This window comes from Vanellus vanellus (genome assembly GCF_965231255.1).
Source record: "Vanellus vanellus genome assembly, chromosome: 3".
Lineage (NCBI taxonomy): Eukaryota > Metazoa > Chordata > Aves > Charadriiformes > Charadriidae > Vanellus > Vanellus vanellus.
The window spans coordinates 97213547-97228323 of record NC_138907.1 but is presented as its reverse complement, the minus strand read 5'-3'; positions in this window follow the sequence as shown (position 1 = coordinate 97228323).

The following is a 14777-nucleotide window of genomic DNA, read 5'->3' as shown; positions in this document are numbered from 1 at the left end:
GAATTTAAAAGTTTTCTAATTAACATCCTGTGTCCAAAAATACAACAGGAAGAAAAATCTATATGAACATTTAAAAAAATATGTTTTCATAAGACTTGGCTTCTATATTAAAACCACAGAGGTAGTAGGACAGTGCAAAAATTCAACCTCATAATTAATGCCAGTTGGTACCTCACAAGACATGCCACCCACATCCTCAAATCTAAGTGCCAAATATCAGTTACTCTATTAGAGCTAATTGGTCAAAAGAGTTTTGCATAATAAAGATCAGATTGAAGAAAAATGTGCAAATTCAGAATCATAAAGTATAAAGAGTTAATTAATAAACCATTTAGACCAGTATCCATCACTGCATCACAAACCAAGCCTTTCAAACTACTGAAAAATGAATTTATGATGAAGTTTCTCCTTTCTGTCAGTTACATTTAAACTGTGTAGATTATTACTGATTATAAAATGTGTAGTTAGTGAGCCAGAGCTTTGTGGCCAGTGCAGTTTATTCTGCAAGTATCAGTCTGTTCTACTCTCAGCTGGACATTTCCAACTGTGGCCATGTATGTGAGTGCAGAGCTTTATCGTCTCTCATGAATATTTTTAAATTTTATTCTAGCGTGGTAAAAATCATTTCTACAGCACTTCTTAAATTTTAACAAGGCATGTCCCTGGCCCCAAAGGGTTCATAGCTTAAAAGAAACTTGTCAAGACATGTTGGAAGACAGCAACTGAGGAAAGGAGAGAAAGGCAAGAGAGCAAGTCACTAATGAAGACGAGCAGAGAGAAGAGAGTGAACCCAGAATATCATCAAGGTTTTCTCTGGACCAGCAGGGAAAAAAAGACATCGACTCCTGCAAGTCCTTTTACATCAACAGTTGGGAGGGTAGATATCAGAAGGCTTCATATGACTTGGTATGTGATTTCCTGACAAGGTACGCCACATACCTCCTGAATTCAGGAATGTTTGTAAAGGCTTATCTTAAATCATAATAACTCACCTTACCAAGCAGGTGATCAATTGCCAGTCATCCACACTTATGATTTTTGACAATTTATGGGCAGGGCCGCAGTGGCGGATTTCATCCAGGCATGGAAGATCCCAGAGCACAGACTGGGCTTACCTATACCGTGCCAAGCCTGTGGCTGACACCAGCTACTTGCAGGAACCGCGTAGTGGTTTTCAGCCACGAACCGTTGCCTTGCTGGAAGAATGGGGCTACAAGCACTGCAGCAACACGGAGATCCTACCTGAGCCTCAGAACCCCCGCGGGTTTCTGCCAGGCACGAAGCCAGTGTGCATCCCCCTGCCTGCCTCCGTCGGCTCCCTGGGGACAGCAGGAGTCAGAGCACTCAGCCTGCCCTTGGACACTCAGACAGCAGCTTGCAGGAGGGCATGGGACAGTGACCCCACTGCTGCAGTGACGCCCTGCTCCAACTTGGTGTGAGGCCTCTGGAAACACCAAGACGTACAGAGCAGAAAGAGAAGATGGAAACAGGGTGAGGGAAACTGTGCTGCTAAAAGGACACGATACAGAGACAGATGTGAACATTTTTCTGATTGCTTACTAGGACTTCAGAAGATTTTTCCTCTCTCCCAGACTGACAAGACTGGATCCCGTACCAGGTCATAAACCTTCCTGAAGAGGTTCAAAGGCACGGTTTAAGTATGTCTTACTACAAGTGACAGGTCTCCAGCAGAGAAATTTTATAAAAGGTCTGACTGCCATTCAAATTAGAGACAGAAACAGATTTAGGGAAGGGGATACCCAAAGAAACTGGGGAGTGAAACAGAGAATTACTTCTAACAGTCCACTATCCACTACAGGACAGAGCAGAAATAAGGTTCATCACACATAACTTCAGACATTTACATTTGAACAGGAAAAAGGGCATATGAATCATCTAACTTCAGAGATCCACAGCAAGATTAAATGAAAAATGTTATAGAAGCACCTGTTTCTACTTCTTGACCATACCAGGAGACTAAGCAGCCCAGATACAGACATCAACATTTAAGACATCTTCCGTCTTTCTACATTTTAGCAATATGTCCAAAATTGGATAGATTAATTACAACTCATATACCATTGATGGGGCAGTTTTCTGAGGAATGGCGGGGAGAAGGGGACGGAGAAACACCTCCATCTTGTAGAAATAGTCAAGGAAGTAACCTTGTTCTTCACTGTCTGATGTTTTCAGGTAAGTTAAGGAAGTTGCTCTTTAAATAAACAATATCCTTCACTTCTCTGTATTTCCACATAGCTGAAACAATACTGTGGGGTTAGAATTCAAGGAGCAATTAATAGAGTGTAAAATTAAAATATGGAAAATACTCTGATAGTATAGATGCTTATGAGAAGCCAGTAACACAGGAGCAAGAGAAGCAAACCAGATGAGAAGAAATACTGAGCAATGGAAATACATGGTTGAGAGAGAAAAATGAGTGCAAGAACTATATAAGAAAAAAGATTAGGCAAGGCTCTTTAAATGGGATGAAAGGATTGTAATAAATATACTAAGAGGGAAGAAGCCAGCAGAAGCATATAAAAGAAAGGAAGAGATGAGATTAGAACAGCTTTTTGTCAGTATATTTGAATATCGTATTTTAGTATTGTCATGAAATATTTCTCCGTCTCTTTCTCTCACATTTAAAATGGGTATAGAATAGAAATATAATCATATCTAAGCATTTTACTGAAAACAAGCTACTGATTTTTTTTTTTTCAACCCTGTGTCACTTTGGAACATACAGCATGATTTAAGTGTTTGAAACTATTTACATTTGACGGCTTCCTTTTTGCATGGTGACCTACTTACTTTTAAAAGCCATAAACAAAAAATAAAGCACAAACAAAAATGTAATGCTAAAAACCAAAAATATTTTATGAAGAATAACATTATAAATACCTTTTTTTTGTTTATGGATGAGTTAAATACATGTATGGGCCTCCTACTTTTGATATCACCGTAAAACCTCTAATCTCATGTTCTAATGAGCTACAGATATTGATAAACCAATTTCTTCCTGAGACAGAACGTAAGCATTCAGTTAATGCTATTCCTTGTTTACATGTATTTATATACCACATACAGGTACTATACGTATTCATACATACATGGATGTTTACTTCAATAAGCACAAACACCCATGTATTCTTGAGTGGCTAAAATATGAAATTATAAGAGCTAAAAATTTTTTGTGCGGATTCAAACATCTTATACTCTCCATGTAGACACACCTATATTAGGAAATCCTATGTGTGCATGCAGGCAGCTAAATCAATATATAAATTGCCAGTGAAAGAAGCCAAGTTCCAGTACAGGTACCACTGGAATATCTGAGACTATGCTAAACTGATGGGAGAACAGACAATCATTCTAATATCTATGCATTGGAAACTCAAAATTTCATGTGGAATCTAATATTAAATTTTACCTTGATTAGCTATCACATCACAGAGACCAAGACCAAGTAAATTTTGAAGCTGAGTCACTCTGTGTGAAGGTGATGCTCTCTAAAATGAACGAAATGTGCAGTCAGGCCAGTCTGAATGAAAATATACTGAACCATCCATTCAGGATCTGTTGCAAGCACACAAACGACTTTATCATTTATGACTCTTAGGGCTGAATTCCATACTGATTCATTCAGCATAGATCTGCTGACTTCAGTGGTGCTACTTCAATTTACTGTGATAACACTCAGCAATGTTCATAGAGAACAGTAGTTTTTTGCAATACCAATAAATCATTCACCCGTAATTTTTAGTCATATCACTTCACTAAAAGATCTAGGATTCACTGATTAACAATAGTGAAATAACAGATTCAAGCGTACATATAGGAAGAAAGGAAGGAAGGAAGGAAGGAAGGAAGGAAGGAAGGAAGGAAGGAAGGAAGGAAGGAAGGAAGGAAGGAAGGAAAGAAGGAAGGGAGGGAGGGAGGGAGGAAGGAAGGGAGGGAGGGAGGAAGGAAGGAAGGAAGGAAAAGAGAGGGAGAGGGGGAGAAAGCAAGAAATAGAGGAGGGGGGGAAATGTCAGTGCAACTAGACATTATTGGCAGGAGAGTATCAGGAACATTGCCAGAATTTAGTACAGAGAAAACCCTATTGCTCTTAGCAGTAGATACAATACATTTAGTGTAGTCGCTATATACTGTGTTGGGGTTAATTCCCTTTATTTATTGTCCATTTTTGATCCAGCAGTAGATAGCTATATAAACTAGTGCATCTCTGTCATTTCATTCCTCTCACCCACCCAAACATAGTTTTTCATCTTTAAAAAAATCCAAAACAACAACAAAAAAAACACCCTGCTAAAACTCTTCTCTTATGCCTGACAATTTGGGAACTCACTTTCTTGCACTCTCTCATATTTTGGATAGTGTAGTCAGAATGTGTCTCTCAGAATGATGACAGCCACCCGCAGCTCTTTACAGTAATACCCCACATTTTCACAGAGTATTCTGCCCGTTGGTAATATAAATGTATTCCTCTCCTCTCACTCTTCAGTTTGAGCACACAGTACATATCAGGAGCGTGATTCTATTCTCACATACATTTTACACTGGTACAAAGCTATTGATATAAGCTGAGTTAATGCCAGGATACACCTCTGACTCAGGTTTTACATTTCTTAAGAATATTAAGTAAACTCAGCTATTTCTCAAAAATTACGTGCCAGGAATATTTCAGAAGACTAATACAATGACCTGAAACACATATTTCAACACATGCAAAAAACTGCATTTCTTAAACTTCGAATTATATATTCACATTTGTTTTTACCAGGTAGTTCAGCTTCACAGCACCTCATTGTACAACTGTGGACTATGAACCACTTACCGATGGTCACTGAGAAGTCCTATCCGTTTCAGTGAGCAGCGTTTGACATTCATGCCTGAGGCTATTAGTGTGTGATGTTCTCTCTTTTTTCAGATATTTTTATAATTTTCATAATATGATGTCAAAAGTGTGTATGACATACATAAACTTATGAATAAACTGTTTGAATGAAACAGTTTATTCTGGACATCCACCAGGCAGCCAAAGAGTGACCTGGTCAAAAGAGTATATTTTTTTCTTCTTCCTGTATCTTCTTGGGAAATCATAAGGTATGTCACTCTGACCCATATGCATTTATTCCCAATTCTAAAACATTCCTTTAGCTGAAGATAGCCCTTGCCATGTTCAATCAAATTTTAGATACTAGACAATTTTAGAAAAGGACATAGCTCCTTCGTTTTTTAAAACTTCAGGGGAAATGCAGGTAATGCTAAGTATATGTTGTATTCACATTTCATTATTACATTTATAAAACCAATGGAGATAGAGAAAAAAAGACCTTGAGAATTTCCTTCCTGGGTATCAACTTGATCTGAATCTTGACTATATCCTTGAATTTTTTAAATTTTAAAACTATAAGCAGTCAGCCAATGTTTTCTAACTGAAATACTGATGTCTTGACATTCTGAACATTGACATCCAGTGCTCAACTCCAAAATCCAACTGATTGCACAATCTGCACCTCTGAAAATCTACCTCTGCTTTTCTGTATTAAAACACCCAAAAAGAGTGAAGATGAAAATGGTCATACTAGACCAAACTAAAGGTTTATGCAGCCTCGCATTCTGTTTCAGAAGTGACTGCAAGTACATGCTGAAGGAGGAGTAAGAACATGGCAAGATTCTCCCCTAATACGTTCCCAACCTCCAATTATTTTCAGCTCAGGGAAATTCCTGAAGTGGATATGATTTTGCACAGTTATTGATACCCCCTCACCACCACTACCATTGGATTTCTCTTTCATATGCTTGCCCAGCCTCCCCGTGAGTCTATGAAAATTTTTAATTATCTACAACATCCTTTGGCAAAGAGTTTCAAAGGTCGATGACCTGCTGCATGAAAATCGCCTCTTCTGTTTTGAGCATGACTCCTTCCAGCTTTATTTGATGCCTGCTGTTCCTTTTGCTAGAAAAGACAGTGAATAATCAATCCCTATTCAGTCTTTCCTTGACACTCATGAGTCTGTAGTACCATAGTCGCATAGCCGCTCCTTTTTTTCCTCCCAGACTGAATTTTCCTGGCTGACTCAACTAATCCTTGAATGGCCTTTCCATGGAAATGTTGGATATTTGAGAAAATACTGTCCTTAAACACACAGCATACTGATTTATTTTTATAAAAATGTATGCATTTGGATCAAAGAAGCACGCAGAGGAGGACTATGGTGAGACTTCAATTCCCATTCCTTAGCACAGAATTTGGAAGTCTGAGCTAGGATGAAGTTTTTCCTTACAGTAAGGTTCTTGGAAGAGTTACATGCCTCAGAAAGTCAGAGTGCTTAGCAAGGGGTGAGTTAAAGCCCCAGATAACTGGGGATATTGCTACAAAATATCTGCCTGAAACCTCCGAAAAATTAATGTCAAACTACCACTTCCGGATGCTCAGGGGACACAGTCCAGAATCCTCCCAGCAAATCAGGATCACGGAAACTTTCTTTCAAGGAAATGGGCAGGCCATACTTTGTCAACAGCAGTAATGGCAGTAACGGTGCCACCACACTCTTTTTGCCTCCACTCACTAGAACCAAAACCATAAGGGAAGAGAGAGTCATTTGTATTCTGGCCCTAATTTAGAAAAATCCTTTTGTATTTTGTGCTGAATAGACATTGTGGACTGTGTCTCCCCGAATGAGGCCTAAGACAAACAACAGAAACGGAGGACACCCTTGTTAGCCCTAACCAAATGCTGCTACCCTTTTTGCTGGCTTAACAAGTTACGAGAAGGAAAAAAAAAAAAAAGTTTCAAACTCTCAAAAAGGGAATTTGAACGCAAGTCTTCCACTAAGATCTTATCTAAACAAGATTCTGTACTGCTAATTTGACCAACATCTTAAAACAGGAGTCACAGCTGAACTTTGTAGGGAAGATACAGCATGTTTTGTGCATTTTTAAATACTAAACCCTTACTAACAGCAGAAAGTTAAGCTCTAGACAGGATTATCAGTCTTTCATTTTCACTAATGCAAGGAAAAACTCAACACAAGATACCATCTTTTAACACTGCCGTCTGTGATTAGTGATTTCAACGACACACAAAGTACATAAAATCACTCTTGTCCAGACTACATAAGCAAAGTGAAGGACATTAAAGATGGATTCAGCATTAACTCCAAATTTCTTTCTTTTTAGTACAGCGAGCCAAAACAACACAGGGGTTTTGTATTTATCACAGTTCAATTTGATTAATGACTAGGCAATATTCTAGAGTAGATTAATAACATCAGAGATGAAAGGGCATTTTAAAAATATTTGTCCTCCTCCCGGTATAAAGAGGATTTCAGTGCATTTAGATAATTAACATGAAAACAGTGGCCTTGTTTTTATTTTGATCTTTGCATAAATAGTCTCCAATTAATTTGGTAAAGCTTATGATATAGTCCACATGTAGGGACTGCAATGAGTTCTTCCTAGATCTACAGCCATACAACAGTACAACTAGCTAGAGTCTCACCACCAAAGTATATGCAACCATGAATTAGTGACAAGTTTGTTTTCAAATCACAACCATTATATATGCAAAATATAAAGAACTGAAAATATAGATTTAATACACTGAAAAACTAGAAAAAAGTATTCCGATCACTTCATAAACAAGAGCCAAAGAACACCAAGTCATCTACGAATGTTATTGTTAATACAAATACTTCTGAGTATCCATGAAAACTGTAACTGAAGAAGCACAAATTCAGGAAGGATGCCATAGAATGACATCTGGTCAAAATAAAGAACTGCAAATGTTTATGTGAAATTACAATTTAAAATCAAAATAAGTTAAATAGAAGGCCTTCCAATAGAGAAGGCTTTATGTTATTGAACATTACACAATTGTTACACATTGTTACACAATGGAAGTGTGATAGCATAGGGAAATTACTGGACAAATACTATAAAAAATAAATTTAAAAAAGCCCTACAGTGCTTTGTTGTAAACTATCCCACAGTGACAGAATAAACCAGTTCTGCAAGGAATTTTGCTCTGTACGTAAAAGATTCAATAAATTCCAGTGTGAAAAAAACGTCTAAGTGAAGAGGGCAGTACTTGGGAATGGAAACCCAGGAAGGCATGTGCCAAAGAATGCCGGTCACAACTAGGATAATAAGTGTGAAGCATTGAAAAGGAAAAAGGCAAGACAAAGTAACGAAACGGGATAATCATAGATCTTAGACCCCAACTGAAAAAAAAAATCTGTAAATGGCGAAGCTTAAAGATATAATTTCTCAGAACAATAGGTAGTTACTTGAAACAGCACATAATTGAGAGAAGACTATTCTGAGAAATTACTGTCACCTTGGAAGACATAAGATAGCCTTAAATCAACCAGCTCAGCTTGAAAGCTGTAGACCCATATTCAAGCACAGTTTAAATATACCTTTAGACTTCAATCACAATGAGCAGAAAGAAGTCAAGGATTAAGAATATCCAAACTAATGTGTAAAGTGATCCTAAAATAATGAGGTTAAATGCATCTAGCATGACATAACATATTAAAAAAAATGTCATGGCACTAACCTTTCGACAAAGTTACTCAAGAAAATGGATGTTAGCCAAAAAAACCCCAACCCTAGTATCAAAATTAAAGGCACCGGGGTACTTAGATGTGGCATTCATATTGCTCCCAAAACCAAGAAAATTTCCATTGATAACTGCACATATGGGGAAGGGGAGGAGATAAACAAGGAAGGGAAGTTGCAAACCAGTGGAGTGAAATGAAAGGATTTGAGATGCTACTTGAGCTAAGCAGGGAACTGTCAAAATCTGCAAAGGCTGCATTCGTGAAATGAGGAAAATGATCACAAGCTATAAGAGTAAAGAGGTAAGAAGGAAAATTGTACAGCAAAGATAACTGCTGAAAAGCAAACAGTTAAAATATAATAACAAATTTAAAGGAACTCCTTAAATATATCAAAAGCAAGAAGCTTACAAGAGTCACTATGTCTGCTGGGAACTTCAGAGAACAAAGACAGCAATTAAGGAAGAGAAGGATGTTGCTAGGAAGATAGAAGATTTATTTGCATCAATCGTCACAATAGAGGATGTTAGGGAGATATCTACTCTTGGGTAATAAAAATGAGGTACTATCAGATGAAGAGGTGCTGGAACAAATCAATCATTTAAAAAGCAGGAAGCCACGAGGACGGAAAATCTTGAACAAGAAGCAGTTGAGCTATGCAACCTCTAATTAGAAAACAACTCCTGTACTGGAAGGTTAGAGAGTAGCAAATGTTTCACATATATCATGTGTGGCTTCGGATGATTCAGGGAATCAAAGATTCATAAATCTTACATCTGTACCTGGCAAATTAAAAATAAGAAAATAAAACACTCAGAAGACCATGAGATGATAGATCTGTGCAAAGGAAGATGATGCCTCACTCATCTGTTAGAATGTTTTCAACGCATCAGTAAACTACCATAGTGGTCAAAGGAGAACCAATCGTCATCATTTATTTAAACTTCCTAAAGGCCTTAACAAAGTTTCTCACAGGACACTGACAAAAAGAAGAGACATAGACAGCTAACTGAAGACTTCAGTGTAGCAGCTATCAGAAGCAAGAAGCAAGATATTAAAATTAATCAAGAACAGGACTGAGATGATAAACAATGTTATATAAATCAGTGCTGCAGCCTGATCTGAACTACCGCGCGCAGTACTGGTTTCTACATCTCAGAAAGATATCAGAAAACTAGAGGGTGTTTAAGAGAAAAGTGACGAGAGTGATAGAAGTTCCTTAAAAAGCATGGTTTTGTGGAAATAGATTGGAATAACTGCAATTATCTTAAAAAGGAAATTAAAAAGAGGCATGATAAAAATATGTGAAATAATTGCAAGTAGTGTGCCAGAATCACATTTCTGCCTGCCTTAATGCAAGACTATGGTGACACACAATTAAATCAAAAGGCAGCAAATTTAACAGAAGCGATACACATCAGTTTTCATATAGTACACATTTATGCTGTGGGACTTGTTATTTGATAATGCTGAGCCAGAAAAAGGTTGAAAAGAACTAAATGCTTATGTTGATAACAAAAATATATGGAGTTAAACTAGCTAAACGAGTATTGCAGAGGAACTGAAACTTCTTTGGAGACTTAAAGAGATCTCTAAATATTGCAGACTAGGTGAGACTTTATGAAGCCAAATTGTCAAAAATATTCCTACTCTGGGTTTCCTGCACCGTCTTCTGGAGGTTCAAGGGCCACTGTCTGAGGTAAGATGCCGCAGAGACCTCAGATGTGCTTAAGACCCCCTTTGCCCATGCTCCTAGTGTCACCTGTTGCATGAATTTCACTGTTTCTAGCCCAATAATTGTGATTGAATAACAACATCAAAATACTTAAACTGAATAACAGAATTTAAAAGTTTTTGTAAAAATCTTCACTGAAGAAGCCGTACAAAGAATGAAAACAAACAAACAAGCAAGCAAATCACTGACCTTTTCAACTTGAAAATTGTCAACCAACCAAAAGTTTGCTTGAAATTTGTAAGGAGATACTGTTTTCTGATGAAAAATCAACTTCTCAAAAGAAAGCCAACACTTTCCCTGAAACTTTTCAATTTTAAAATAGACATTTTTAATCACCCCTATCGCTCAGTTACGCTATATATTCTTGAGCACCATCTACTGGTGCTGCATTATTAATTAGCTATTTATGAAAATACAAATCACTTCTCTAATAAAATTCAAATAGAATCCTATAATCTTTCAAAATATATTTAAAATTGAGGAGGCAGAATATAACCTATTATTTATTAAATTCATATTTTCTCTTGATGACAGAGAGAAAATGAGTACTCACAGTATCATAGAATAGTTTGGGTTGGAAGGGACCTTTAACGGTCATCTAGCCCAACCTCCCCTGCAATGAGCAGAGATCTCTTCAACTAGATCAGGTTGCTCAGAGCCCCATCCAATCTGGCCTTGAACGTTTCCCGGGATGGGGGCAAGTACAGGGCAACCTGTTCCAGTGTGCCACCACTCTCATTGTGAAAAATTTCTTCCTTACATCTAGTCTAAATTTGCCCTCTTTTAGTTTATAACCATTACCCATTGTCCTATCTCAACAGGCCCTGCAAAAAAGTTTTTCCCCAGCTTTCTTAAATTAATTTTGAATCTGAACTCACTAAAGAAATGTGACATTTCTTAACGGTTTGTAACATACCTGACCAGAAAATGTATGCAAGCCTCTGAAATTATTCCCAATTTACACTTGCTCTCAACTTGTTAGAGCAACAAAAGATTTTTCTTCTTTCCGTATTTAGGTATTTATTTAATTTTATAATATCTGTAATATGGCCAGCATCTTCCATTTTGTTTCTTCATTTCAGGCTAAATTAAATAACATTTCTGTTGAGATGGTCACACCAGCTTTGGATTTAAAATTTTCCCTTACTTACAGCAAAGAAATACTTTTCTTGTAGAAATTCGGTGTTAATGCAGCAGAATCTGTGATGTAGACTAGAAAATCTGTGTTTACCAAAGAGCATTTTGAAGAGCTTTACATGTCTGAGTAGAGTCGGATGTGGGGAACAGACCAGTGCCACTCCTACATAAGCTAAGAGGCTCAGTAAAAATAGCACTTGTCTCTTACCTGTAAGTTGGCTCTGTAACCACTACTTCCGTTATTGTGCATATTAAGGTGACATATCTAAGCGTCTGTAACTCTGTAGTCAGTTAAACGTGATGATAATAACAGAGAATTAAGAATATAGTATGAAAGTCTTTGTTGAAAACCCTTTTAATGATTTTTTTTTTTTAATGTATGCCTTCAGTGTTGGAGACATACTGTCTTTTATTTGCTCAAAGGAGTGATGCTGAGGGCTGCAACAGTGACCTTGGCTTGAAAAGAGTCCCCCTAAGGGTGACAGGTGATTGAGTGAGAGAACAGTCCATTCTCCAAAGTCACTTGCTTTAAACTGTGGCCTCCCGTTTAAAATTTGCACCAAAAATGTCAGTGAATTATAATTACAATTACAACTGTGTTAAATTTTGTGCTGTGTTCACTAAAACCCGGACTGAAATCATCTAGCTGTTGTCACCGAGATACCAAAGATCTCAAAGTGCTACTGTAGATTGGAAGGGAAAAAAAAAAAAAAGGCAACTATACAAACCCTTTAATTTATTCCATCCAGCATATTAAATTGGGTAAGCCTCATTTTTCTCGGTAATACAGAAATTACTTAAAAATATTACTCTCCTCCCTCTTTCCTAGTTTGGATCAAGCCCAACCTTGCTGAAACAATCGCATCGAGTCTAGAAAGCAGCACTATAAATTTAGCATTCACTATGTTGTGCCTATCCCTACCACACTACTACTGAGCGACATAACACTTCTTTCAGTGCCTTGATACTTTCTTTGTAGTACAGATGGCACCACATGTGCCACGCAGTTCTGACAGCCCTCCCGTGAAACAGTGTGGGATTGTATTAATACCTTATTCCTCGGTTTTAACAGAGGTACTCAAACAAGACTTAATATTTCTGGATGATGTGCACAGGTTCACTTTACATCTGCCCTTCAGACTGCAATTTAGCACTAAACGTACATAAAAAATAGCGCCATTCCAAGCACAAACGATCTGTGTGCCCAATTTAAACTAATATATTGGTACATTTCTATTTATTTATATTTTGTAGACTTAAACATATCCTGACTCTCACTTCTAGACTATCAAAAGACCAGGTTTTTGTTACCTCAGTTGCAGCTGCATGATACCTGGCAAACAAATTAGTTCTGAAGTTGGCCTCAGTTCAAGTAGAAAGGCACCTACAAGTGGATCATGGATATTTGTGTACTTACAAATGGTATAGCTTATTTCAGTTAGTTCCAGGGATGAAAAACTGCATTGTTTCACTCTGCAACAAATCTTGAGAAGACATCTACAGAGTGCTGTGCTGCCATCCCATCCCCTCCCCTCCCCTCCCCTCCCCTCCACTCCCCTCCCATCCCATCCCATCCCATCCCATCCCATCCCATCCCATCCCATCCCATCCCATCCCATCTCATCTCTCTGTTCTTCAGCTCCCATAGTTAACCTAAGTATGACTTCTGCAACTTCCATCATTTCCTTCAGTTTGTAGACAAGAGGCCAAGGAATCTTCGCTCCCAGATTCCCCTCCAGCACTGCCATGTCTTCACAAAATTGAAAAGTGGAACTTGATCACCAAGTTGGGATACGTAGGAGATTGTTAAAGATAATGGTTTACCATACATTGTGCATTTATTAATTTTTATTTCCACTCGCAATTAAAAGAGCTACAGCTTGCCAATGCCATAGGAAACAAGTGAAAGAGTTCAGTCATCATGTTTTTTTCTGTGACTGACCCTCAAGTTCTTCATTTAACATAAAAGGGGGTGAAAAGGGTAGTTGCATTGTATGTACTCCTTTGATTTGTTCTTCTCATATCAACCCGTCAATGAACCGAACTTCCCTTGAAGTATTTCAAGCAACATAATAATCATAAACAGATCATACCGAGTGTCACCAAATGTGAGAGAATATGATTATCTCTAAGCCAGTAACAGTTCAGTTTTCATCGCATTGTATTTGCTGGGCGTAGATCATGCACGTGTCTCACATTTTCCTTGGTTTAGGTAGATTTTTTTGTGTGTGTGTTTTATTTTGACAACAGGGGCATAAAATATTTATGTTTGTAAAAGCTAGCAGGGATGCGGTTTACAGCTTGTACCTATGGAAAATACAGTAAAAAGCTATAACCGTGCTTTCGTTTTCTTTGGTCAGAAGCGGTTTGTGACCAGCAATACCTCCGATCAGAATTTGTGCGGCGTGTAATTGTAATCATAAAAGCTTTTTTATTACTGGAATTCAAACCTTGCCGGGGCAAGGGCTGGAGGAAGGGGGGGAGGAGGGTCGGGGTGTAGGGGAGAAAACTGCTCGCTTTGAGGACTGCCCGGTTTGGAGGTTGCCCAGGAGGTTCAAACTCTCGTTTCATGGGGGTGGGTGGGAGGGCGCGTTGAAAACCCACCCAAGCCACGTTTCCCGTGAACTTTTTGAAAGCGGCGGAAGGGCTGCGAGCGGGAGCCCGGGACCACACAGCCCCGGCGCGGCTTTGTTCTCCGCGCCGAACGGCAGCCAGGCTGCGAGCTGGTGACTGACAGCCCTATTTATTAAAATGTCATCTCCTAATTTTCACGCCGGATATCTGCTGTCGCCTCGCCTGCCCCCGATCTCCCGCGCCAGCGGGAAGGGCCGAGAGGACAACCCAGCCCTCCCTGGGGAGCAGGGGGGGGGACACCTTCGGAGGGGAGGGAGAAAACGCGTATCCTGCCCTACCTAGCTGTAATAAAATAATAATAATTTTTAAAAACCAACCAAACAAACAAAAAAACAGGGGTGGGGTGGATAAGATGGGGGAAGCTGCCTTCTTTGTGGCAAGGCTTCTCCCGCCAAAGTCCCCCATCTTTCGGGCCCCACCCGCCGCTAACGGTGCTACTTCAGCCGCTGTCGCCTCGCCAACTCCGCTGGCGACCCGGCGGTGACAGCCCCCACCACACCACCACCACCCGGGGCGGGGGCACCCCATCACACCCCCTCCCCCCCCCTTCCTCCCCGCAGCCACCGGCTCCCCATCCCTGCCCGTGGTAGAGCAGCCGCGATCCGGGCACAGCCTTATCTCTGGCAGGGAACAAACACGGCGTTAATTGCGAGCCTCGCTGAGAAAATTGCTATTGTTTCCCGTCAAAGGCAGGCGGCAGTTTG